The sequence below is a fragment of the Rattus rattus genome, chromosome 4 (assembly GCF_011064425.1).
Source record: "Rattus rattus isolate New Zealand chromosome 4, Rrattus_CSIRO_v1, whole genome shotgun sequence".
In the NCBI taxonomy this organism is placed as follows: Eukaryota; Metazoa; Chordata; class Mammalia; order Rodentia; family Muridae; genus Rattus; species Rattus rattus.
Genome location: NC_046157.1, coordinates 7,756,502 through 7,770,218, shown reverse-complemented (window position 1 = coordinate 7,770,218; position 13,717 = coordinate 7,756,502). Strand labels below are relative to the sequence as shown.

The 13,717-nt window shown below is 43.8% G+C and overlaps 1 pseudogene; it reads left to right on the top strand.

The window, feature by feature from the left end:
- The first annotated feature begins 424 nt into the window (after positions 1-424).
- Positions 425-12,687, top strand: LOC116897761 (annotated as a pseudogene).
- The last annotated feature ends 1,030 nt before the right edge of the window (positions 12,688-13,717 follow it).

Here is a 13,717-nt window from a genome sequence, read left to right as displayed (position 1 = left end):
TACCAGCATGTATTTAAGTGCAGTACATATGTTCAGAGTTTAAGGTAGCTAGGAGAGGATGTCAGATGTTGTAATTATGTTTTGAGCTACAGTGTAATTACAGAACCATTCAGTGCTGATGATCAAGCCTCTGCCTTCTGGAAGAGCCGTCAGTCCTCTTCATTGTTGGACCAACTGTCCAGCCTACAACCCGTTTTTTAGAACTCCTAAGCAGCAGAGGTGATGAAGTAGAAATTTCTGGTTTCGTTGGAGACTCAATTGTGTCCTGTGATGTTTTTCTGGAAACTCTCTTATGAGAGGGTATTTTGCTGAAGCAGACATGTGAGAGGATGTTTCGCTCAGAACTGACATGTGGTGTATTGCTGGAAGCTGCTTGGTAAAAGGGCATGTGATGTTTTGCTAAAACAGATGCTTGAGAGGACACATGATGTTTGGAAAAAGTGTAAGTATAACCCGACAGGCAGTGGATGATGCTCTTGCATTGGTTTGCCTTGCGTTCTTCATGACTTTGACTTCCTAGAGAGAAAAGCACCAAAGAACTTCTGGTAGTATTCCAAATGCTTCTCATGACTTCTTCAGACTCCAGCCAATCTGTGAAGCCTTGAGGTTTCTTCTGGATCAAACAGCTGCTGATTCATGTTTGATGTTTGTTGGTGAACTGGACTGCTGACAATGAATATTGGAATCGCTCTCACAGAACTATTTTGTAAACTGGACTACAACCCCTTTTTCCTATTAACCTTTCTTTTCCCCTACCTCTAGAGGGTGATGTGCTAGAAGGGAAGTTGAAGCATTAAAGAAACATAATTAATGTATAGTTTGAAAAATATAAGCCCATAGAGAAGCCCTATCATGGAAAACAAAAACAAACAAACAAAAGCCCTAAAACAAACAAAACTGGATACCAACTACAAAGAAAGTTTTAGCATACTCTTTGGCATGAATTCAGATGTTCAAGAAATATAAGTTATGTTTCTATTAATTTCCATTTCACGTAGACTCTCTACTGGGCTTAGGGGAAACTAAACCTAGTCCTTACTGGAGTCTCTTTAGCTTACCTCTTCCCATATAGATTTATACATTCATTCTAGAATCTCACATAGTGCAGAGTCTGGGTGGGTGCAGAGGACCACTGGTCTGAACACATCTCTCTGTGAAGCTACTTTAACTGACACTTCTATGTCCAATTATGGATGAAGGACTTCTCAGAAAGAGCATCAGGAGACAGGAGTGCCAAGATGCACCCCACAGCTATGCTCTCTAAGGATTTGGCCCAGGCTGTTTCCAGAAGGGAGGGCAGAGCTCTGTGTCTCAGGAATCCCACTCCCCATAGTCTTCCTCGTCTCTTTCCCATAAAATGGCTTCTGCCCAGTTTCAGATGAGTTTCCCTTATTTACTTTTGGTGCTAAACAACTCTTGCACTTTCTTCCTCATCCCCCTTCTTTTATAAATCTGAACACAAGCATCAGGAGTAGGTTATTATAATTTCAGATTTTGTCTACCTTCCATCCACAATGGCCATTAGTACTCTAAATACTGAATATCCAGCACAGCACTGGATCTGAGCAGTTCCAGTAACCATTTAGAACATTACCCGAGCACATTAACCAGGAAGACCATTTTAAGGGAGCCAGCTGAATGTTGCCCTGAGGAACCACATTCTTTTACCAAGCACAAACACAGAGTCAGCTGCTTGAGCAGAAAGGGGAGTGGGCAGTTATCAGGAAATCAGGAAAAAATAAACAAACTCAGGTTGGTCACTCAAAATATTCTTCTCTCACAGAAACATTAGTTTTGTAATTTCCAAAGCACGTTGACAGACATTTCTTTACTGTATGAAAATACTTTTAGAAAAAACACAGATCTTAAAAGTTCCCATTCATTTTAGTTGATATCCCATTGCAGTTGCTACAGATAAACAATAACACTAAAATTGGAAACAGGCCGGGCATGGGGGCAGCCAAGTCTGAACATTCAGGAGACAGGAGCAGGTGAATCTTTGAGAGTTTGAGGTCAACCTGGTCTATGGAGTGGCCAGAGCTTTATTAATAGGGAGACTGGGGTTTGAGATTTAGCTCCAGTGGTAGAGTGCTTGCCTGGCAAATGCAAGGCCCTGGGTTCGGTCCCCAGCTCTGAAAAAAAGAAAAAAAAATAGGGAGACCTTGTCTCAAAAACAAACCAACAAAAGCATCAATCCTCTAAGGACTTTCTTTCGACTCTAGTAGAATTCTTAGGAGCCATACCAGGAAGTGTGCCTTCCTTTCCTCCCTCTCCCTTGCTTATCACTGTGTCTTTCTTGTTCTATTTTGTTTCAGATGGCGTTCATTGATTGCCCAGGCTGGTGTCAAATTTAAAATCCACTAGGCACACTTAATGCAAAACTGAGACACAGTCTAAATGTATCCAGGGAGGAATGAGATTGGGTGTGAGATACAGGCTGCCATAATCAGACATAAGCAAGCTTACTCAGTCACGTGCTTTGACCCTTAGTAACCCGGACAGCTCAGATGATCGCTCAGATCCTCCTTCTCCAATTCTGCATTGTTTGCCTCCTGGCTCTCCTGGGTGTGATTCTACACTAGAAATGCCACAGTGATCCAAGTCTTTCTTGACACTGTGCTTCCTAACTTCCTCCTTTCCCAGTTGCCAGCTCCTCCATTTCCTTCTCTTTCCCCTTCCTCCTACCTGGAAACCTAGCTAGGGTTCTGACATGATACAAAGACATTTATACATTGAGTAGCCTTGAACTATTGCTAGGCCTCACAGACACTGGTAATAATATATGTAAACCCACAGACTGCTGTCCTACTGTGTACTCAGCATGTTATCTTGACCTCCCTTCTTGAGAAGGATGCCAAAAACAAGCTTAAGTTGGATTTCCCACATAGTCAGCTTTTCAAAACTAATCTTTGTTTTGTTTTGTTCTTTGAGACAGAGTTTGTCTGTGTAATCCTGGCTGTCTTGGCAGTCACTCTGTAGACCAGGCTGCCCTTGAGCCCAGAGACCCGCCTGCCTCTGTTTCTAGAGTGCTGGAATTGAAGGCATGTGTGACAACTGCCTGGATGCACAGGGGTAGTCCTAAGTTATGTACTGTCCATGCTCTTGAGCCAAGAGAAATGCATGTGTGTATGCATGTGTGTTTTGATAACTATTTGCTAAACCCAGCAAATAGATACAAAGTGGCCTTACAAATGAGTATCAACCATAACTGTTGGATATAACGTGGATACTGCGTGTTTGTTATATGGGTCACTTTAATATAGGAGAAACCTGAAGTAGGATTGAGGCTTACTGATCAGCACTCTTGGGAAATATTGAATTGCACGAAGTAGAATTTAGTTAAAGGAGCTCTGCCTCTGATACAATTAGAAGGCAAGAGGTGTCCTTGCCTGGCTTGTTAAAAACTGTAAGAAGCTCTGCGCACAGGGACCCAGAAGTAGGGGCAGGTCCTTCTGGTTGCTGCCCTCATGGAGAGCTGAAACCGAACCCCTAGGAGCGACTTCAGGCCCGAGACCAGAGGTAAGACCAACTTTTCTGCTCCAAGTGACCTGTCTGGTGGACTCAGGACACACAAAGGCAAAATTCTTCTGGGACTGGACACTTCTGGTTTCTAGCTGGCACCGGAATCTCGCTGCTCCTGGCCCACAGCTTCCTGCTCCCAAACCTCGTGGGAGAGAGAGCAGATCGCCCAGAAGTGTGGGCAATCCTGAGACTGCAGGACAGGAGAGACTGCCACTTCTGCCCACCTTTGCCCACATCCCGGACCCAAGAGGAAACTGTATAGGACCTCTGGGCACAGGAAGATAGGGACAGTCAAGCTGCAGGAGCCCTGCGGTCCAGACTGTGCCCGGATCTGAATGGACCTGGTCAAACAGCTCCCTGCACCCAAATCCCATAGGAGAGAGAGCTAGACCTTCAGAGAGGCAGACACACCTGAGAACCCAGAGGAGACTACACTCTGCCCACATTTCTGACTCTAGAGGAAAACGCTTAGTGCCATCTGGGCCCCCTGTGCACAGGGACCCAGGAGAAGGAGGGGCAGGCCCTTCTGGTTCCTGCCCACAGGGACAGATGAATCCAGTGGACAGGAAAGACTACATGTCTGAAAGCAGAACACTCTGTTCCCATAACTGGCTGAAAGTAAACAGGAAAACAGGTCTACAGTACTCCTGACACACAGGCCTATAAGACGGTCTAGCCACTGTCAGAAATAGTAAAACAAGGTAACACCAGAAACAACTTGATGATGAGAGGAAAGTGCAGGAACCCAAGCAACAGAAACCAAGACTATATGGCATCATCAGAGCTCAATTCTCCCACCAAAGCAAGCACTGAATATCTAAACACACCAAAAAAGCAAGATCTAGATTTAAAATCACATTTGATCATGATGGTGGAGGACTTTAAGAAAGGCATAAAGAACTCCCTTAGAGAAATACAGGAAAACACAAGTAAACAAGTAGAAGCCCTTAGAGAGGAAACACAAAAATCCCTGAAAGAATTACAAGAAAGAACAATTGAACAGGTGAAGGAATTAAAAATGGAAATAGAAACAATAAAGAAAGCATAAAGGGAGACAACCCTGGATATAGAAAACCAAAGGAAGAAACAATGAGCTGTAGATACAAGCATCACCAACAGAATACAAGAGATAGAAGAGAGAATCTCAGTAGCAGAAGATACCATAGAAATCATCGACACAACTGTCAAAGGTAATGTAAAACAGAAAATGCTACTGGCCCAAAACATACAGGAAATCCGGGACACAGTGAGAAGATCAAACATAAAGATAACAGGTATAAAAGAGAGTGAAGACTCGCAGCTCAAAGGATCAGTAAATATTTTCAACAAAATCATAGAAGAAAACTTCCCTAACCTAAAGAAAGAGATGCCTATAAACATATAAGAAGCCTACAGAACTCCAAATAGATTGGACCAGAAAAGAAACTCCTCCTGTCACATAATAGTCAAAACACCAAATGCACAAAACAAAGAAAGAATATTAAAAGCAGTAGGGGAAAAAGGTCAAGTAACATATAAAGGCAGACCTATCAGAATTATACCAGACTTCTGACCAGAGACTATGAAAGCCAGAAGATCCTGGACAGATGTCATACAGACCCTAAGAGAACACAAATGCCAGCCCAGGTTACTGTATCCGGCAAAACTCTCACTTAACATAGATGGAGAAACTAAGACTTTCCATGACAAAACCAAATTTACACAATATCTTTCTACAAATCCAGCCCTACAAAGGATAATAAATGGTAAAGCACAAAATAAGGAGGCAAGAACACCCTAGAAAAAGCAAGAAACTAATCGTTTTGCAATAAAACAAAGACAAGCACACAAACATAATCTCACCTCTAAATACAAAGATAACAGGAAGCAACAATCACTATTCCTTAATATCTCTGAACATCAATGGACTCAATCCCCCCCGCAAAAAGACACAGATTAACAAACTGGATACATAATGAGGACCCAGCATTTCACTGCCTACAGGAACACACCTCAGAGACAAAGAAGAGAGACACTACCTCAGAGTAAAAGTCTGAAAAACAACTTTCCAAGCAAATGGTCTGAAGAAGCAAGCTGGAGTAGCCATTCTAATATTGAATAAAATTGATTTTCAACCAAAAGTCATCAAAAAAGATAAGGAAGGACACTTTATATTCATCAAAGGGAAAATCACCAAGATGAACTCTCAATCCAAAATATCTATGCTCCAAATACAAGGGCACCTACATACATAAAGGAAACCTTACTAAAGTTCAAAACGCACATTGCACCTCACACAATAATAGTAGGAGATTTCCATACCCCACTCTCATTAATGGACAGATCATGGAAACAGAAATTAAACAGAGACATAAACTGACTAACAGAAGTTATGAACCAAATGGACTTAACAGATATTTATAGAACATTCCATCCTAAAACCAAAGGTTATACCTTCTTCTCACCACCTCATAGTGCTTTTTCCAAAATTGGCCATATAACAGATGCAGGAAGATAGAAATAATCCCATGCGTCCTAGCAGACCATCACGGGCTAAAGCTGGTCTTCAATAACAATAAGGGAAGAATGCCCACATATACATGGAAGTTGAACAATGCTCTATTTAGTGATAACCTGGTCAAGGAAGAAATAAAGAAAGAAATTAAAGAGTTCGTAGAATTTAATGAAAATGAAGGTACAACATACGCAAACTTATGGGACACAATGAAAGCTGTGCTAAGAGGAAAACTCATAGGTCTGAGTGCCTGCAGAAAGAAACAGGAGAGAGCATATGTCAGCAGCTTGACAGCAAACCTAAAAGCTCTAGAACAAAAGAAGCAAATACACCCAGGAGGAGTAGAAGGAGGAAATAATCAAACTCAGAGCTGAATACTACCAGAAGTTCTTTGGTGCTTTTCTCTCTAGGAAGTCAAAGTCATGAAGAACGCAAGGCAAACCAATGCAAGAGCATCATCCACTGCCTGTCGGGTTATACTTACACTTTTTCCAAACATCATGTGTCCTCTCAAGCATCTGTTTTGGCAAAACATCACATGCCCTTTTACCAAGCAGCTTCCAGCAATACACCACATGTCAGTTCTGAGCGAAACATCCTCTCACATGTCTGCTTCAGCAAAATACCCTCTCATAAGAGAGTTTCCAGAAAAACATCACAGGACACAATTGAGTCTCCAACGAAACCAGAAATTTCTACTTCATCACCTCTGCTGCTTAGGAGTTCTAAAAAAGGGGTTGTAGGCTGGACAGTTGGTCCAACAATGAAGAGGACTGATGGCTCTTCCAGAAGGCAGAGGCTTGGTTACCAGCACTGAATGGTTCTGTAATTACACTGTAGCTCAAAACATAATTACAACATCTGACATCCTCTCCTAGCTACCTTAAACTCTGAACATATGTACTGCACTTAAATACATGCTGGTAAAATACTAATATTCATAAAATAAATAAAAGTCATTTTAACCAGAATGTTGTGGACATATCTTTATGCCCAACATTGGAAAGATAGAGATAGATTCCTGTGAGTTCGAGGCTTATCTGGTCTATAGAGTTAGTTCCAGGACAGCCAGGCCTACACAAAGAAAAGAAAGAGGAAGAGGATGAGAAGGAAGAGGAAAAAGAGAAGGAAGAAGAGGAGAAAAAAGAAGAGGAGGTGGAGGAGGAGGAGGAGGAAGAGGAGGAAAGAAAGCATCATTATGTAGACCTGGCTGGCTTGAGCTAAGCATCCTTCTGCTCCTGCTTCCTGAATGATTTACAGCCTCCACTTACGAGGAATGCTATCTTCAGAAATTGTGCTGTTTGGCTCGTCTTTATGAATTACATTGGATTTGTTGCTTATTTATTTTAAAGTTGTGTTGTAATTATATGTATGTGTGTTGGGGGCAGTATGTGCATGTGCATTCAGGATCTTGCAGAGACCAGAGGCATCGGATTCCCTTGAGCTGGGGTTGTAGCTGCCACATGGGTGCTGGGAACCAACCCACGGTCCTCTGCCAGAGCAACAAGCTTTCCCACTTACTCAGTCGTCTCTCCAGCCTCTACTTACTCTGTGCTCAGGTGTGTTTCTGTGCCGCAGTCATTGTGTGGGAATCAGAGGGCAATGTGTGAGAATTGTTCTCTCCCTCTGCCATGTGGATCCTGGGAATAAAACCCAGACCTTCGGGATTGGTGACATGTGATTCTACTTGCTGCGCCATGGACAGGAACATTAACTGTTTTCTGAGACAGGGTCTTGCTATGCAGCCCTGGATAGACTAGAATGTAATGAGTCCCCTTTACTCTACCTCCCAAATGCTATGATTTGTGGGGGTGCACTACCACACAGAACTTTTGATTTTGTTCTGAATAGACAATATATTCACACAAATTACCCATCTCCCCGCACCACATTATTTTCTCAAGATTCAACCAATGATACTGATTTCTTTTGCATGTTTAATATGCAAGGAAATGTGGTCCTCTCTCTCTCTCTCTCTCTCTCTCTCTCTCTCTCTCTCTCTCTCTCATTCTCTCTTTCGGTCAGAAAATGCTAGCATACTTTGTTTTCCTGTATTTGTTTTGTTTTTGACAGTTTTAATACACAATAGCCCAGGCTGGCCTGACATTCTCTCTATAGTCCAGGCTAGCCTGACATTCTCTCTATAACCCAGGCTGGCCTTCAACACAAGGCAATCCAACTTTAGTATCTCAAATGCTATAATTACAGATCTGTGCCGTCATGCACAGTCTCCCAACCCAGCCCCCTAGATTTTCTTATTTTCTATGTATGGTGTTTTGCCTGCACATAGGTATGTGCATAACATATTGCTCTTAGTGCTTGCTGAGGTCAGGAAGAGGGGCTGAGATTCCCTGAGACTGGAATGACAGACAGTTGTGAGCTGTCATGTGGGTGCACAGACCTGGTATACAGACCTGGGTCCTTTGCTAGAGAAACAAGTGTTCTTAACCACTGAGCCAATTACTTGGGACGTCAGTTCCACATCATTACATAAGAGACCCTTGGAGCCTTTCTTGGGTCTGCATTGCATTCCATTGCAGCAGGAATTCATGGAGTTGGAGCTCACACATTCACACACATGTGGTCATCTGTAGTTGACTGATATGTATTTGAATGTGGCAGCATGATGTGGTAGAAGGAGGTGCCACAGAGGGCCCATGTTGAGCCCTGGCCCCCCATATCATCCATAGGGCTGATCTAGTATAAAATGAAATTTATTTGGGACATAGGAAGGGGATGTGGGACAGGGAGTAGAGACAGAGAAAGAACGGGGACAGAGAAGGAGAGAGAGAGAGAGAGAGAGAGAGAGAGAGAGAGAGAGAGAGAGAGGAAGAAGCCAACCTGGAACATGTTGGGGGTGCAGAGAGAGAAAGAGAGAAGGGGACAGGGAGAGAAAAAGAGAGGGAAGAAGGGTGGGGGGAGAGGGAGGCCAAACAGACCTTTCACAACAAGCCTGGCTGTTAACTTAGGTTAACTGTTAGCTTAGGTTAACTGTTGGGCAGAGCCTAGAGGAAATGCTAATAATGACAACCATAAACAAGTTGACATCATCATCATCTACACATATACAGATGTGACTGAAAGGGTCATAGGTCATGTGTATGGTACTCATTTTCAAGGAGTTATTTTACTCCTTCTGTGAGTATGCAAAACAAACAAATATCCTTAGTTCAAAAGGACAAAGGCTAAGTGGACTCCCATTTCAAATCATTTCGCTCTCTATCCCTCCTCCACAGCCTCCCTCTCAGATCCTGGACAGAGGGCGGTCCCTCATTCCACTCGACCCTCTCCCCTCTCCCTCTTTTCATAGTTTATCAATTGTTGCCTTGATGTACACATGTGGCTGTCTTAGCCTTTATTTTGTAACTGAGAAGGTCATTCAATAAATGAACAATTTTTATTGAATAGATTTCTTTTAAAACACAATATACAGATCCAGACCACTTTGAGAATTTCCATGTCACCCTCTAGCAGGCAGCATTCCGATCTTCTCTATATTGGTCTGATTTTACTATGTGTGCTGCTGAAGTGGGCACAAAAAGTTCAAACTTTGTGTTTCTCCATCTAATGAATACTTTTGATTATGTTTTATTAATAATCTCTCTCCCCCTTTTTTCCTGCCACCCCATCTGAGACAGGGTTTCTCAGTGCAGTCCTGGCTGTCCTAGAACTCTGTAGACCAGACTCGCCTTGAACTCAGAGTTCCTCCTGCTTCTGCCTTCCAAGTGCTGGGATCAAAGATTTGTACCACCACCGCCTGGCAATTGAATTCTCTTCAAAACGCGGTTTATATTCATAAATTTTATTTTGGTTGTTACAGTTTTAACTGCTGTCTAGACTGAGACTCTTCATCCAGATGCAAAGTCACCATCGGTTTGCTCCTGATGGAGAAGACATTTAAAGTTTTTGTGACCTGCAGACTAAACTTCCTGGTGGACTTTGGAAAGTCTCAGGGTGCAATTTCACAGATGGGCACCAGGTGGCAGATAATTTCTTCTGATAGTCTTTTTTTTTTTTCCACCTTTATTAACTTGGGTATTTCTTATTTACATTTCTATTGTTATTCCCTTTCCCGGTTTCCAGACCAACATCCCCCTAGCCCCTCCCCCTCCCCTTCTATAAGGGTGTTCCCCTCCCCATCATCCCCCTATTACTGCTCTCCCCGCAACAATCACGTTCACTGGGGGTTCAGTCTTGGCAGGACCAAGGGCTCCCCCTTCCACTGGTGCTCTTACTAGGCTATTCATTGCTACTTATGCGGTTGGAGCCCAGGGTCAGTCCATGTATAGTCTTTGGGTAGTGGCTTAGTCCCTGGAAGCTCTGGTTGGTTGGCATTGTTGTTCATATGAGGTCTCAAGCCCCTTCAAGCTTTCAGTCCTTTCAGTGGTTTGCTGCTGGCATTCACCTATGTATTTGCTGTATTCTGGGTGTGCCTCTCAGGAGAGATCTACATCCGGTTCCTGTCAGCCTGCACTTCTTTGCTTCATCCATTTTATCTAGTTTGGTGGCTGTATATGTATGGGTCACATGTGAGGCAGGCTCTGAATGGGTGTTCCTTCTGCCTCTGTTCTAAACTTTGTCTCCCTATTCCCTCCAAGGGTATTCTTGTTCCCCTTTTAAAGAAGGAGTGAAGCATTCACATTTTGGTCATCCTTCTTGAGTTTCATGTGTTCTGTGCATCCAGGGTAATTCAAGCATTTGGGCTAATAGCCACTTATCAATGAGTGCATACCATGTGTGTTTTTCTGTGTTTGGGTTACATCACTCAGGATGATATTTTCCAGTTCCATCCATTTGCTTATGAATTTCATGAAGCCATTGTTTTTGATAGCAGAGTAGTATTCCATTGTAGAGATGTACCACATTTTCTGTATCCATTCCTCTGTTGAAGGGCATCTGGGTTCTTTCTAGCTTCTGGCTATTATAGATAAGGCTGCTATGAACATAGTGGAGCATATGTCTTTGTTATATGTTGGGGCATCTTTTGGGGGGGCTGGAGAGATAGCTCAGTGTAGGTCGCCCTCCTGTGGTGAACAACGGTACTGGGCATGCGCGGGTTTTGCACCTGGTGTCAGTTGGCCGGGACGGTACCACGCTAGTGAGGTGATTCGTTCTCCGCCAATCCCTGGAGGACAAATAGCAGGGGTGATAGTGGGGTGATTCGTGCTCTGCCAATCCCTGAAAGGCAATTAGCATAGCCCCAGCCTGTTGTGTATACAAAGCGAACGCTTTTGCCGCTCGAGGTCCCGGTATCAGCAAAGAGGTGGTCCTGCAATAAAGGCTGTTGAGAAGAATCCGACCGTGTTGCGTCTTCCTTGCCGGCTGAGGTGGGCGTGACAGCTCAGAGGTTAAGAGCACTAACTGCTCTTCCAGAGGTCCTGAGTTCAATTCCCAGCATCCACATGGTGGCTCACAATCATCTGTAATGGAACCCAATGCACTCTTCTGATAATCTTTAAGGCTGAGTCTGTGTCCTGGAGAAAGATGGCGACGGGCAGGTGAAGATCGGTCACTGCATCCTGGGGGACACGCTGGGTGGCAGCAGCACCTTCGGGAAAGTAAAGGTGGGCAAGCATGAGTTGACTGGACATAAAGTTGCTGTGAAGATACTCAACTGTTAGAAGATTCGAAACCTTGTTGTTGTTGGAAAAATCCTCAAAGATATTCAGAACCTGAGGCTTTTCAAGTACCCTCACATAATCAAACTGTACCAGGTCATTGGTACACCATTTGATATTTGCCTGGTGATGGAATGCGTCTCAGGAGGAGAGCTATTTGATTATATCTGTAACAACAGAAGGTTGGCCAAAAAGGAAAGTCAACATCTGTTCCAGCAGATCCTTGTGTGGATTACTGTCCCAGGCATATAGTGGCCACAGAGATTTGAAACTTGAAGACATACTGCTTGATGCACACATGAATGCAAAGATAGCCGACTTTGGTCTTTCCAACAGGTGTCAGAGGGTGAATTTTTTTTTTTTTCTTTTCTATTTTTCGGAGCTGGGGACCGAACCCAGGACCTTGTGCTTGCTAGGCAAGCGCTCTACCACTGAGCTAAATCCCCAACCCCCAGAGGGTGAATTTTTAAGGCAAGCTGTGGCTCACTCAATTATGCTGCACCAGAAGTAATTTCAGAAAGATTGTATGCAGGCCCTGAGGTGAACATCTGGAGCAGCAGGGTCATTCTCTATGCTTTGCTATGTGGAACCCTCCCTTTTGATGATTACCACATGCCAAGTTTTTGTAAGAAGATATGCGATGGGATATTTTATACCCCTCAGTATTTAAATCCCTCTGTAATATGTCTTTGAAGCCTTTGCTGAAGGTAGATCCCATGGAGAGGGCCACAGTAAAAGATACCATGGAACGCAAATAGTTTAAACAGGACCTTCCAAAATATCTCTTTCCTGAGGACCCTTCTTATAGTTCAACCAGGATTGATGATGAAGCCTTGGAAGAAGTGTGTGAGAAGTTGGAGTGCTCCAAGGAGGAGGTCCTCAGCTACCTGTACAACGGAAACCACTAGGACCCACCTCATAATAGACAACAGGAGAATAATGAACGAAGCCAAAGATTTCTACATGGCAAAAAGCCCACCTGATTCTTTCCTCTATGATCACCAACTTGGCGAAACCCGGAAAGAGTACCATTCTTGGTTGCCGAAACACTAAGGGCCTGACACACCCTGGATGAATTAAACCCACAGAAATCCAAACACCCAGGTGTACGGAAGGCAAGGTGGTATTTGGGAATTAGAAGTCAAAGCTAACCCAGTGATGTCAAGGTAGAAGTATGTAGAACAGTCAAGCAGTTGGATTGTGAATGGAAGGTTGTAACGCCCCATTATTTGCTTGTATAAAGGAAGAACCCTGTGACAAGCATATTTTCCAAAATGAGTCTAGAGCTATGCCAAGTGGACAGTAGGCCTTAACTTACTGGATTTCTGTAGTTTTGATGATGAAATTACAGAAGCCGAATCAGGGACCGCTAATCTATGGAGATCAGGATCCATCAGCAGCTACTGATCTTGCCAAAGGAGTGACTGCACTGCTGAGGCCCAGGGAAAGCCCTCAGAAGTCTCTCTTGCCTCATCTGTGACTGTTGGGCCCTACCTTGGGGTGTCTCCCTTCCCCCTCACTGAGCCTTTTAGCCTGCTATAGAAAGAAGTTGTTTACACCCTTGGCAGCTGCTCTTGTCCCCTGATTTGGGGGGAGGACTTTTCATGGCACCCTTCCCCCCACCAAGCCCTTCAGCTTGTTGTTGTTAAGAAGTTTTTTGTGCCCCTGATTGGGCCTGGGACTTTTCACCACACAGACTTTACCTGTTTTCCTGGTTGGGGATTTTCACCTGCCTTGTTGTTTTTCCATGGCTTTTGCCTCGGGTGTATAAGGAGATCTCAGTAAAGCCTTGGTGACACTCTCTGAAAACAGGTGATGCGTGTATGTTTTTTCTTTCAATCCCACAGACCTAAGCTCGATATTCACACACTGGCGGTGAAGGCGCCATCATCTGGAGGTCCCACCGAGATCGGGAAAGAGAGAACAACCTGACAGGATCGTTCCAAAAGGCCGGCCGGCAAGGAAGTGGCGACCACGGGGCAAAGCTGCAAGTAAGTAGCCTACAAAGGTTTTGTCTTAGCCATGAGAACCACAAGTTCCTCGTTATTGGTCATAGATCAGCTTGTAAGTTTACTCAAACAAC